This window comes from Strongylocentrotus purpuratus, unplaced genomic scaffold (genome assembly GCF_000002235.5).
Source record: "Strongylocentrotus purpuratus isolate Spur 01 unplaced genomic scaffold, Spur_5.0 spur5_scaffold_12, whole genome shotgun sequence".
NCBI classification, from domain to species: Eukaryota; Metazoa; Echinodermata; class Echinoidea; order Camarodonta; family Strongylocentrotidae; genus Strongylocentrotus; species Strongylocentrotus purpuratus.
Window position 1 is genome coordinate 9,607,301 of NW_022145597.1, and position 12,655 is coordinate 9,619,955.

A 12,655-nucleotide genomic window follows, 5' to 3' on the forward strand; every position below is an offset into this window, starting at 1 on the left:
GAGACGAGTCGATAGACAGTTAGGAAGATTTCAAAGTTATCTAATATATTTTTTGGAAAGGCGGACAGTTTCGCTTCCTGTAATGAAACTCACTAGACAAACTTCTACAAAATTAAAAAGTACCTACCAACAAAGAACCAAATGACAATCAGTTCTTTTAACTGAAAATAATGGTCGATCCAAAAGGTTTGGGGTCAATTTCAGATCCATTTTGGAAAGCCACACAGTCTCATGTTCTGCAATAGAACTCATCAGACATGCTTTGAAAAAAAAGGTACCTACTCCCAAAGAGAAAATCATGGTCGATAACAAGTTTTTGGGTCAATAGCAAATCCATTTTTGAAAGACATACAGTATTGCTTTATGTCATGAATCCTTTTAATGAGACGATAATTTGAGGCAAAACACGCTTTTGGTTGATATATTTTACATCGTTCTTAGGTAACCGTGGTTCCCTACGCGTGCAGAGTTTATCGAACTCGTTAATTTGATATGCGTCTGTGTAGCTTTTGCGGTACTGTATTTCGATTCTTTTAGATTCGATTTGTCCAAACGATATCTTCATCGACCCGCCGGCTTCCGAAAATAATGTTTCAATCGATGATAGTAAAGGTTTGGGGTTTCAACGTCGCTTAGATGTAATAGCCGCTGCGGTGACAGGTTAACATGAAAACAAATAGATATGTATTAATAGATAAATAGAAATACAGTGATATCGAGAGAGAAGAAAGAGAGAGAAAAAAAAAGACAGACATAGAGAGAGCGAGAGAGAGGAAGGAAGAAAGAGAGAGAGAGAGAGAGAAAGATGATATATAGCGAGAGATAGGAAGAAAGAGATAGAGAGAGAAAGAGAAAGAAAGATGAAGAAAGAGAGAGAGAGAGAGAGAAAAGAGGGAGAGAGATATGAAGAGAGAGAGAGAGAAAGAAAGAAAAAGAGAGAGAGAGAGACAAACAGAAAAACAGAATGAGAGAGAGAGAGAGAGAGAGAGAGAAATGGACAGGGAGACAGAGAGAGGGGAGATAAGAAATTAAAGTTAGACGAACCATCTAGCCAAGAGTCGAGGCCTATTTTGGGCAAATTCTCTTTTTTTTTTTTCGTATAAAGGACTTTCGGTTATAGTTTACAAATTCTCTCGCCATGGAAGAAATATGGGGAAAAATGTACTTGGAAACATATTGGTCGATCATTTCAGTAATTACAAATTAACGCGAAGCTACTTATTTACCTCAATGGCTAGAGCTATCGTATTCAGATGGTTTGAAAACTTCTCTAGAGCTCTGACGGTCGCAGATTCGAGCCCTACTATTAAAGGCATTTATTTCCCCAATTTCCTTAATTCTGTTTTATCTGCATTGCTTCCCGCTAGCCATGTGCAAACTTTAAGGTGAATAACTTTTTTTAAAATTTAATCTAAATGCGCCTTGACAATACTTTTTATTACTATCGTCACTGTTATTTTAGCTTTACATTTTCAAAATAAATGGAGAAAAAAAGTAATCACTCCTACAACATTTTGTAACGAACATAACGAAGAAGTAAATTTGATATAATCATTAAATTTTCTCATTAATGCCTTGCTGAAAAAAACATGTTTATGAAGAGCTCCCCCTACTGTCGAACACAGCGAGGCACAATACTAAGTTGTTTGAAACCTCAGTGGGAAAGTGGGAATAATAATAGTTACAGTGCTTATATAAGTCTCTAAGCGCTCTACAGTTATACAGCATAATTACCCTGGTTTTAGCAGTGCAGCTGTTACGCGCGCTGCGTTTCAAGGAATAAATATCCACCAGGTAACCAATTACTTCACCTGGGTGGAGTGTGGCAAATGTAGATCAATGTCTTGCCAAAGGACATTAGTGCAGCGGCGGGACTAGAACCGCGGACCTTGTGATCGACAGTCCGGCGACGTATCCACTCGACCACAACACCTCTAGTGATAAGGGCGTGACATAAACCCTTTGTCTAGCTATCTACTTTTAAATAATATTTCGATATGAGGTAGCAGACTGGCTAAAATGTCTGGTTAAAAGAGATGATGTAAAAACTATAATCAAGTATCAGTCTACGAGCGCGTTTGAAATATCACGTTTTTGACAACAATTGAAATCCTGCACATGCTGCGTATGTCGTGCCCATTAAAATGCATTAACCTGCGTAATCATTCATGTAGTTAGATGAACAATATGGTCATAAGATTGAGGGGGGGGGGTTGCTTTTTTCAAACATTAATTTTAATTCTTAATAACAAGTAAGTCGATTCAAGCACTTCCTGCCGGATAATGAGAGTGTTCGGGCATCTTGCTGTTCAAATTTGAGTTGGTGGTTGCCCGAAGATTGGATTTTTTGAGCTTCAAAATCCTCAGTCGGCTTTAGGCTTGTAGTCGCCCCTCCCGTCTCTTGCGTCTAAATGAAAGGATACAAATACGCTAGTGACTGTAATTATAATCGGATATAGTCTACACTTATGTAGGTTTTAGCAAAATTATCATAGACCTAGACTCATGGATAAGATGTAGACACAAGATCTAGTCTAGTTCTAACGTCAGCTTCAGTCTCCGATATCAAGGGTTGTTCCACTGAGACTACATCTGGCTACACAGACCACCTTCTGTATACATGGAATGTTGACAAATGTCATTTTTATACCTCATACCAGTAAACACTTCCATACTAAGATGAAATATAAACATAACATTTTTTTTCAAACAAGAGATAAACTCAAATGTAAAATAAAATTGCACAGCTGTAGAGGCACAACAGAAATGGCAATCTGTATTAATGACAACAAAGAACAAAACAGGCAGACTCGGAGCGGCTATTCGCAAATCATGCTGATCAAAAGGAAAACACCAAATATTCGGCCAAAAAGAAATCTCTACAGGAATAGCATCACTTACATGATTATTCCCCTACGTTTTTTTCCTGTAGGCATTGGTTTTCATCCAATATCACGGTTATTTTCGTGGCATTGACGTCGTTATGTCGAGGTTCATAGAACTAATTAACCGTTTCATTTCGATGTAAAAACAAGCCGTCTACGTAAAGCTGTTCCAAACTTGCTCTTTAAAAGGGACGGCTATTTTTCATTATGTTGTCTGCTAGATTTCACAGTCAATAAACTCGATGGCAAATTCGTGCTGACACTTCTAAAAAGAACCGAGAGTTTTTTTTTTTTTTTTTTTTTTTTTTTTTAAATTAAAGGTATGATACCTTCAGTGTTGGGCATATACATGATCATATAGATGATGGTTAACGTTTGTAATTTTCATAGAATTAATTTCTATGCTTGTCACAAGGATAAAGGTATTCATATTAATTAGCATTTTCATTTACTTGCCTAACTAATTCAATATCCCGTCAGTTTTCCCCCATCCCAGAGATACTGTTTTGTGTTTTATTTGCTAATTACTTTTAATTTAATTTATCTCTTTATCTAATCATTTACTTAATATCCGGTCATTTTTATAAGATTCATTTATCTTTCTTGTAGTTTATATATTCATTTATTAATCTATTTCTTTTGTTTACGTTGTGTCCTAAACAAAATTAAGAAATATGAGGTACATTACAGTCAGTCATGATAAATTAAGTCCGTGATAAGGGGGGGGGGGGGGGGGGGGAGCGGGGTTGGCAGTCGCACCTTAAAAGAAACAATGGCGTAGATGCAGATGTACGGGGTGGTACTTGCCCCCCCCCCCCCAAATACCCTTCGATCGAGTTGGTAAAATATAAACCTCGATCCCCCTGCTTGGAAGTCCCGTATCCACGCCTAAACATATGAATGCAATATATTTTGATACTTAAAATAATTGTACAAGATTTGTGCACATGTTAATGCAAGAAAGATGGATATTCAACCCTAATCCTGTGTCCTCTAATCTCCTTTTTAGGGGAATAGTCATTTTGTGATTCTCAGGGAAAACACTTGAACTACGGTTTGAAACAAATCCCCGACCAGATGCCGATTATTAGCGACATCATGCTCGCCATCCCAACCTGATCTAGCCCCATGGCGGATCAATGAAGAACCGCTTGATGTCTTGGGGGCCTGCGAGTGATACATCTACACGCATCAGACACGACTTCAGCACAATTAGTACGATGCTGTAGAATCGGGTGAACGTTTTTCTTTAGAGAGAAAGGGGACTGGTGGAGGGGTAACGAGGGAGGGGAGAAAGGGAAGGGTGGATGGGGGGGGGGGAGGAGGAGATAGTGTGAGAGAAAGAGAGAGAGAGAGAGAGAGAGAGAGAGAGAGAGAGAGAGAGAGAGAGAGAGAGAGAGAGAGAGATGGTGGGAACTGGAAGAGCAAGAGATAGAGAAAGGGGGAGAGAGATGGGTGAGTGAGTTGTGTGAGTAGGTGTGAGTGGATATCAGTGTTTTGGTGCATATGTGTGTGCGTGTGTGTGTGTGTGAGAGAGAGAGAGAGAGAGAGAGAGAGAAGGAGTTCAATGAGCGGAAGAGAGGCATATGAAATAAGAGAGATACGTACTATACAGAAAGAGAGGGGACAGTCAGAGGGAGGGGAGAGAAAGAAAGAGAGACAGAAAGACAGAGAGAGAGAGAGACAGAGAGAGGAAGAGAGAGAGAGAGATAGAGAGATATATACAGAGAGAGAATGAGCGAGAGAGAGAGAGAGAGAGAGAGTGTGTGAGGAGGGGATAAGGCATCCAAAAACCATTATTATGCATTGCTTTTCAGATCATTTGTAGATTCAATGGTTTCGATTATCGCCTTCTCCGTTTGCCTCCGGGGTCTGCCTATCCATCCATTTGTTAAAATTGGTGATTATGTGGAATTATTTGGAAGTCATAAAGTTTAAACATTTCACATTTTAGAACGTACAATACATATTAAAGAATAAAAAGTGTCAATCTACCAAGAGAAAATACCGAAGTCAATATGTTTAATAGCATCACTATAAATCCTACTGCCCCCAACAAATTGTGAAAGCATTTCATCTGAAATCAAATAATGGAAGTGATATAGAACAAGATAAATATCCACCGGAAATGACAGCAACAAGAAACGTTGTTATGAGAAGGTGATTATTACTCCTATATAATCTTTTAGAACAATTTGACTCGCTATTGAACACAAGGTTATCATAATGAGTTGTTTGTGTAAGGAAGATTGTCCATATCGCACCTGCGCTGAAGGTTGCGGTGTCGTCTACATGTATCTGCATAACGTTAAATTATTAAGAAACTGTTTTGTTCCATGCAGTCCGGAAACATGAGATCTTCAGGGTTATTTATCATGATCCATACTGAAACATTCACAGTCATATAGATTTTTGTTTGTAATTACGTCACAATTAAATACAACATTTTTATCATTTGTTTTTGTCGTGTCTTGGACAAAACGCTTTCTGTCTCCTCCTTCTCCTCCTTCTCATCCTCCTCCTCCTCCTTCTCCTTCTCCTCCTCCTCCTTCTCCTCCTCTTCTTCTTCTTCTTCTTTTTTTTTTTTTTTTTTTTTTTTACTTCTTCTTCTCCATCTCCTATTCCTACTACTGCTTTTTATGTTTTCCTCCTTTTTTTAAAAATAATTCTTCTCCCTTTTCTCTTCTTCCTTTTCTCCTCCTTTTTATCCTTCTTCTTCCTGTTCTCTTCTTCCCATTTCTTCATCTGTCTTCGATTCCATGTACATGTACACTTGGTGTTGATTGACGGGAATTTCCAATTTTTGGTAACTAAAATTAAGGCCATCTTTCGAACCTCTTTAATAGACACCTAGTCATTCGTTTAAAACCCATGAACTCATTTAGACTAGCACTTTATAAACTGTATGATGCGATTTAAACAAAAGATTTCAACATTCTGACGCATGTATCGTATAGTCGTATACACAAATTTATAAAACGTTCAACTTCGATCCCGTAAACATCAGAGCCATCTATACACGGAGTTTGGCCAACTTGCTTTCACTGCCGGGGTCACAACACGGCATATATTATTTTGTTTTATGCTTGCCCAACAAAGCGGGAGTCGCCATATTAGGGACTTTTAGATTTGCACAACGACAACGTGGATTGCTACGATCGACGTCCTGTTATTGCACTGCCTTGAATGGACGTCACACGTATCAGTCCACGCAAATCTAAAAGTCCCTATTGTGTCCAACAAGAACCTGGTTGACCAAACTCTGTGTATAGATGACTCTGGTAAACATGTCCGAATAGCCCCATCTTCGAGGGTGAACATAAACTTACAGGGCGCATTTCTAACATTTTATCAATCCTACAAATGCTTCATGACAAATTTACACCCTGCTTCCTTAAACAAACTACGGGACTGCACCTCGAAAACAGACGTAGCATTTGGCATTAGCCATATAATTGTAACTTAATATTTATAATAGTTTCATCTTTGAATACTGTGTTTAAAGAATGTACTGCGTTTAAAATATAGTTTATTTGAAGACAGCAAAAAGATAACCCCTTATATTTCATCATAGCGTTTACACGTACGTTCAAGAAACGTTTTATTTGTTAAAATACTATTTTGTTGTTTTATTTTCTGGTCTCAGACCTCCATCTTCTTCACGAATGTAAACATGCACGTTATTTTCTTAGATGGTCGTAGTCACCTATTTCTACATTGGACCCGTGCCATAATAGTCCCAGATTTCTTTAATACTTGCCATAAATGATTATGAGTTAAAAATAGATCTTTGTGAACCTTGGACAAAAAAGGTCGTTCAGACCAGAGGAAACTTATACGAAACTCGTTTAAAGAAAAGTCGTTTAAAGAATCATTTAATGGCAACAGGGGCGTTTAGACTGGATAACAAAATTGTATAAATAAACGTCGTATGTCACGCAACTAGTTTCGGCCAATTGACACGACAGCTAGTCGATCAGCAGAACGAGACCTTTTATTCCTTATCGAATTTTCGTTCGAAACGATGCTCAAAATCGAGTTTCGCTTTATCACGACCAGACTACAAAGGTGTAGCTAGTTTCGTAAAGCTACACGATTTTCGCATAGCCATACGATGAAACTTGATAGTCTGAACGAGGTATATGACGAGAATTTAAATCTACGGTCCCCGTTCACCCCATTTCACCGCAGATCCAATACGAGTTTTATCGAGCGAGAAGCTGCGAAATTTCACGCCCTGGGGAAATTCGAAACCGGCTGAGTCTAAAGTAAACCGACTGGAAATTAATACAGAAAATGGCATTTGAAAGAGATGGCATTGATGGGCTCGAAATATATAAATAAGAGATCGAGTTTTCACCCTAGCCTTGCTGATGCTGATGATGAGGAAAAGAATGCCAGCATTTGACACTTTTAGTGATGGGATTTTGAGGTTTTGAAAAGCCACAAGGCCTCATTGTGTGTCCCGCTCATCGATAACATCATGAACATAATGTTACTGAAGATATTCAGTTTTGTGAATAAATGATGAGCATCTGCAATTCCATCTTCTAGTCACGTGATTTATATTTCACTATGCATGCGATCATTTTGGTCATAACATAGAGGAACTGCTTCAATTATTATACTCATCAAAGTGTTGTGTGATTACCGTCATCATTATTACGAATGTGTCTATCACATCCATCATCACCATCATTGCCGTTGCTGTCATCAACGTCATCATTATCCCCATTGTAAGCAACACCAGCAACTCAACGACCACCTCCATCACCGCCACTTGACAAATGTCGTCAATGATATTGATGATGTGACTCTAAATAACATTACCCCCACCATACCACCACCACCATCATCAACAATAATGTCATCACCACTATCATCATCATCATCATCATCATCATCATCATCATCATCATCTCCGTCAATATTGATAGTGTCACTTTAATTAACATCACCAACAACGCCACCATCATCATCACTATCACCGTCACCATCACCACCACCATCACCACCAACACCACCAACACCACCACCACTACCACCATCATCATCGACAATATCATCACCACTATTATCGTCATCATCACCATCATCATCATCGTCAATATTAATAGTACCCCTCTAATTAACATCACCAACAACGCCACCATTATCGTCACTATCACCGGCACCACCAACAATACCATCATCATCATCACCATCATCATCATCACCACCCACACAAACATCATCACCCTCACCATCATTATCAACATTATCATCATCATCACCACCACCCACACAAACATCATCATCATCACCATCACCATCACCATCACCATTAGTTCTTCAAGCCCTATCACCCTCGTTTCGTTACTTTTCACATAATATTTTTACCCTAAATAGGGCCTTCGCTTTACATTTTGTACTAAAGATGATTTAGATCGATATGATCGATACTGAACAGGTGGAGATACCTCGACAAATATATTCTTTTGATCAATATACATCTAAAGGATCAAATCACAACTATGATGTGGAGCTCATTGTGATAAATCAATCAGATGTGCATGGACCTTGAATGGATAATGTGCGCTTGGCTATACTGATACTTCAATCAATCATAAGTAAAGTTGGATCCTCCATTTTTATATTTTGTTAGTATATTTAATATTTGGGTTGTGAGCTATTTCCGAGAATCTGATGAAATTCTTGGAAATCACTTCATCGTAGTCAGGGGTAAGTGTTATTTTGTGTGAGATATAAGGTGCATTAATTATTTATTCAACGTCAAATCACTGATAGCTCTTGATTCCATAGCCATTTGTTAGGTATTCCTGTAATAATGATGTTTACTAAAGCTATATAAAGATAAAGTTGAGTTCTGGTCATGCGATTGCATTGTGAAAGAAAAGGTGTGGAATGGATCAGAAAAATTTGATCATGTAGCATGTAAGTATTGGTGTGTACTGCAAGGTTCTGGAGTCATCAAAATCATGATAAATTTGGCCCAGTAAGCACTGTACACAGAAAGGTGTATATGGGACTACACAAATGGTGTCGGGGCTACTAACCTTGATTTCCTAATCTTTCTATGCTTTTTACTCAGCCATTATACATTTTCTACCAAAATTGTTTGGCAAATGACATTTATTTGTAATTTTGAACATTCAGTGTATTAGTTTCGTTTGATTCTGTGATAATTTTTTGATTTTTTTATATTTTTTAACAAGAACTCGGGGGGAAAAACAGTGGCGAAATGAAATCAGACCATTAAAAAAAAAAAAAAAAAAAAAAAAAAAAATCACTTTTATTTCATTTTATCGATTAAGTTCAGTTCATTACGTCAGGTTTAACTTCATTTTGGGTTTAACTATCAAAAAACTTTTTGACTTTGTTCTGCTAAATTGAGCCAAAAAGAAAGAATGGGTTCAATATTCGACTTCCTTATCCTTTATTCTATCAAAATCATATTATAATACCACGCGTTAGAACTATTAGCGGTCCTGAACAAAATTTCATTTAGACTCTGGGGGCATCTGTATCGTGGCTTGAAAATTTTGAACGGGGATGATCTTGTGGTTCCAGATTTCTCGTAAAATTTTCCTCAAAAATGTTTCCGGATTTGTATTCGGGTAACAAAATGTCCTTATAATACTAAATTTTCTGAAGATAACAAAATGTCCTTACAATACTAAATTTGCTGAAGATGATAAGGGGTTGCCGATTGTAGCTTTTGAGGGGAGGTGGGGGGGGGGGGGGTAGGGTACCCACCACCCCATCTAACTTCGCCACAACGTAGACTGTGCCATTATTTCTGATTTAAACATTAATGATTTCATAATGTAACATACATTAGGAATGCGTTACTGATTGAGTATTGAATAGCTTTATAACGACACCGGCTTTACCTGAAGGGCTTTTATTATGTCATGTTCAGCAGGTTCATATTACTCATCAGTCTTCCTTTGTTCGCTTGGTTCGTCTTTATTACTTTGACAGAGATTGGTGACTTACGTAGCGATGACGAATGTGAGTTATTGCCTCATTCGATGCCACGTCCTTTTAAGGAGATTCTAGGATGATGTCGAAAATAACAATCTCCAAATTTATTCTTGCTACTAAGAACTGATTTGTTAAAGATAATATATTTTTCAAGGGATAGTTGAGTTCTGTTGCATAGGGCGCTGCACAAAATATTTTTTTGTGAGATAATGAAAAACTGAGTGTCAAATTTGAAAGAACATAATATTTAAATGAACAAATCGTCTTTGTTTGATCAAATTCGGTTCAGAGATGGCTGAATTATAACGATTTCTAATAATTGTGTACCACCACAAATATTAGATATTTTGAAAAATTTGAAAAAACCGTTGAAAAAAACGAAATAACGCCTTTTACGTCGTATCTCAGCCAATACCGGTGTTGGCTTTTTTGTTGGCATTTTCATGTTGGTTATATTACGCGCAACCAGCCGATCCATGTATTGTTAACTTTAATTAAATAATTAATTAACGGTCACCATGTTTTTTGGAAAGTGGAGCTGAATTAGTATGATCATTTAGGGGTCTAAAATTACCTTCATAGCAATGTTAGGTTCTAAAAGGGCACTATAAATGTCACAGATATTAAGAGCAATAACCATGCACTTTGAAGGCATTTGTGGTCTGAAAACAGAACTCAACTACCCCTTTAACAAATTGATACCTACGTACACAAGTTACACACATACTTGGACAACAACAAGGTTTGATGGTTTGATGGCTACTTAGAAAGCATGCGCATGGTTAATGCCTTACGAAAGGGCACCGTGGCTTTGTTTCTAACCTGGGATTTTCTGGTTACGGGATCATGCACTCCTCCACCACAGCATCACGATCATCATCAACTTCAACAAACAAACAGCCACATTATCAATTACCAAACAAAATTAAGCAAACTTAGTCTGCCTGGGCAGTCCAACAATGATTTATTTTGTGGATTTCGAGCATTTTGTTTGTATATTTATGTCTTCGTTTATGTTGTTCCCCTTCTTTTCCTTCTGAATTTCAGTATGATTGAGTTCAATAAGTATTAATTGTGTCAATCCGTTCACTTTCTATGGGCCTAAATGTATTCTACAACACGATCAGTGATTTTTTAAATCACATCAAGGCGTTTGTTTAATCGACGTTCAGACTATCAGAATAAATCTTTATACAATTAATAATACATGCATACTAATTCCTTTTCTTTATTTCTGAACGTCGTGTTCTGAACGTCGGATAAAGAAACGCATCAGGGCTCTATACTTTAGTATGAACGTCGCCATGATCGTATCGTTAAAAAAGAAGAAGAACAACAAAAAATCTTATAACTGGCCGGGGCTTATCGTGGATGCGCACTTATTTGCCTGTTGTCATATCAATTGAATTAGTTTCTTTATACGCCGTCTCTTCATGCCATGTTGTTTTGTCTGTACGGGTCATTCGCTGTATGATGATTCTGTATTACGACGTTTCTTTGTGCGTGTCTGAACAGACCATTACTGTTTTAACTTTGCGACTTCATGAGAAAATTCGCATCTACTCCCTCATTTCGGTGATCGCCTCAATCTCAAAGCCTGGATACGGTTACGACGATGACTTCCTGGTTGCTTACTCAACTGCTAATTGAAGTAGAGGATCTCTATTTTGTATAAGCATGGAACACAGATGACGATAGGCTGGGGGTAACAGCAGCCTCACATTGGTTATTTCTTTTAATTGTAATCTTGACGTCTGAACTCAATTATCATTGTGAACTGTACTTATGTATTTATAATTTAGCTTTTCGTCATCCTTTATAATTTGTTGTAGTTGAATTGTCCTACATGTTTGGATTTAGAATAAGTACATTTAAAATTTTGATTTGTTTTCTCCAAACGTAGAGTGCAACTAGGGGGGGGGGGGGGGGCTGACTTATATTCGGGTTGTGAAACATGTGTATTTTTATGACAAAATTATATTATCACTGAAATAAACTGTGAACATTTGGAAAGTGGAAAGCTAATTTTCTGGCAAGCAATGTCCTCATCCCCTTCCTCAAGCCGAAATTGGGCTTGCTCGCCTGATGGAAACACAAAAATCATATGTTTTCTGCCGTGCATTGCCCTCCATCACGTCCCCTTCCTTTCATCTATTACCCTACTTTCGCTCAATCATAATAATCAAAACATCACTGAAGCTTTTTACCATTCCTAATTTTCTTCACATTGTCTCCATCTTCTTTTTGTTTGACTGTAATCAAGAGGATATCATTTCACTCGTCAACCGTGGAGAATGTTTGTAATAAACGTCACATCATAAACACGTGAGTGTTATTATGAGGCAGACTCGTGTCGCCAACACATCGTATGCACACTGAACATGGACTGCCGCGTTCACACTTAACTGAGCTTCGTTCGTACATGATATACGGAGCACCGTGGATGAGCGATTGACCAGCAACTAGAAGGTTCTTGGTTCGAACCCTTTCTGGATGAATTGTGTCTCTAGTACATAGCATGCGCATTGAAAATGGATGAATTGACACTAAACTGAGCTTCATTCATATATAATATAAGGAGCACTCTGGAAGAGCAATTGACCAGCAACTGAAAGGTTCTTGGTTCAAACCATTTCTGGATGAGTTTTTTGGATTTTTGTAATTTGAATGAATTCACGCTATACTGAGCTTGGTTAGTGAACGTTTATGAGACATTGTGAGATAATTAATGGACCGTCAACCAGAAGGTTCTGGATCCGAACCCCTAATACTGATCCCATTCG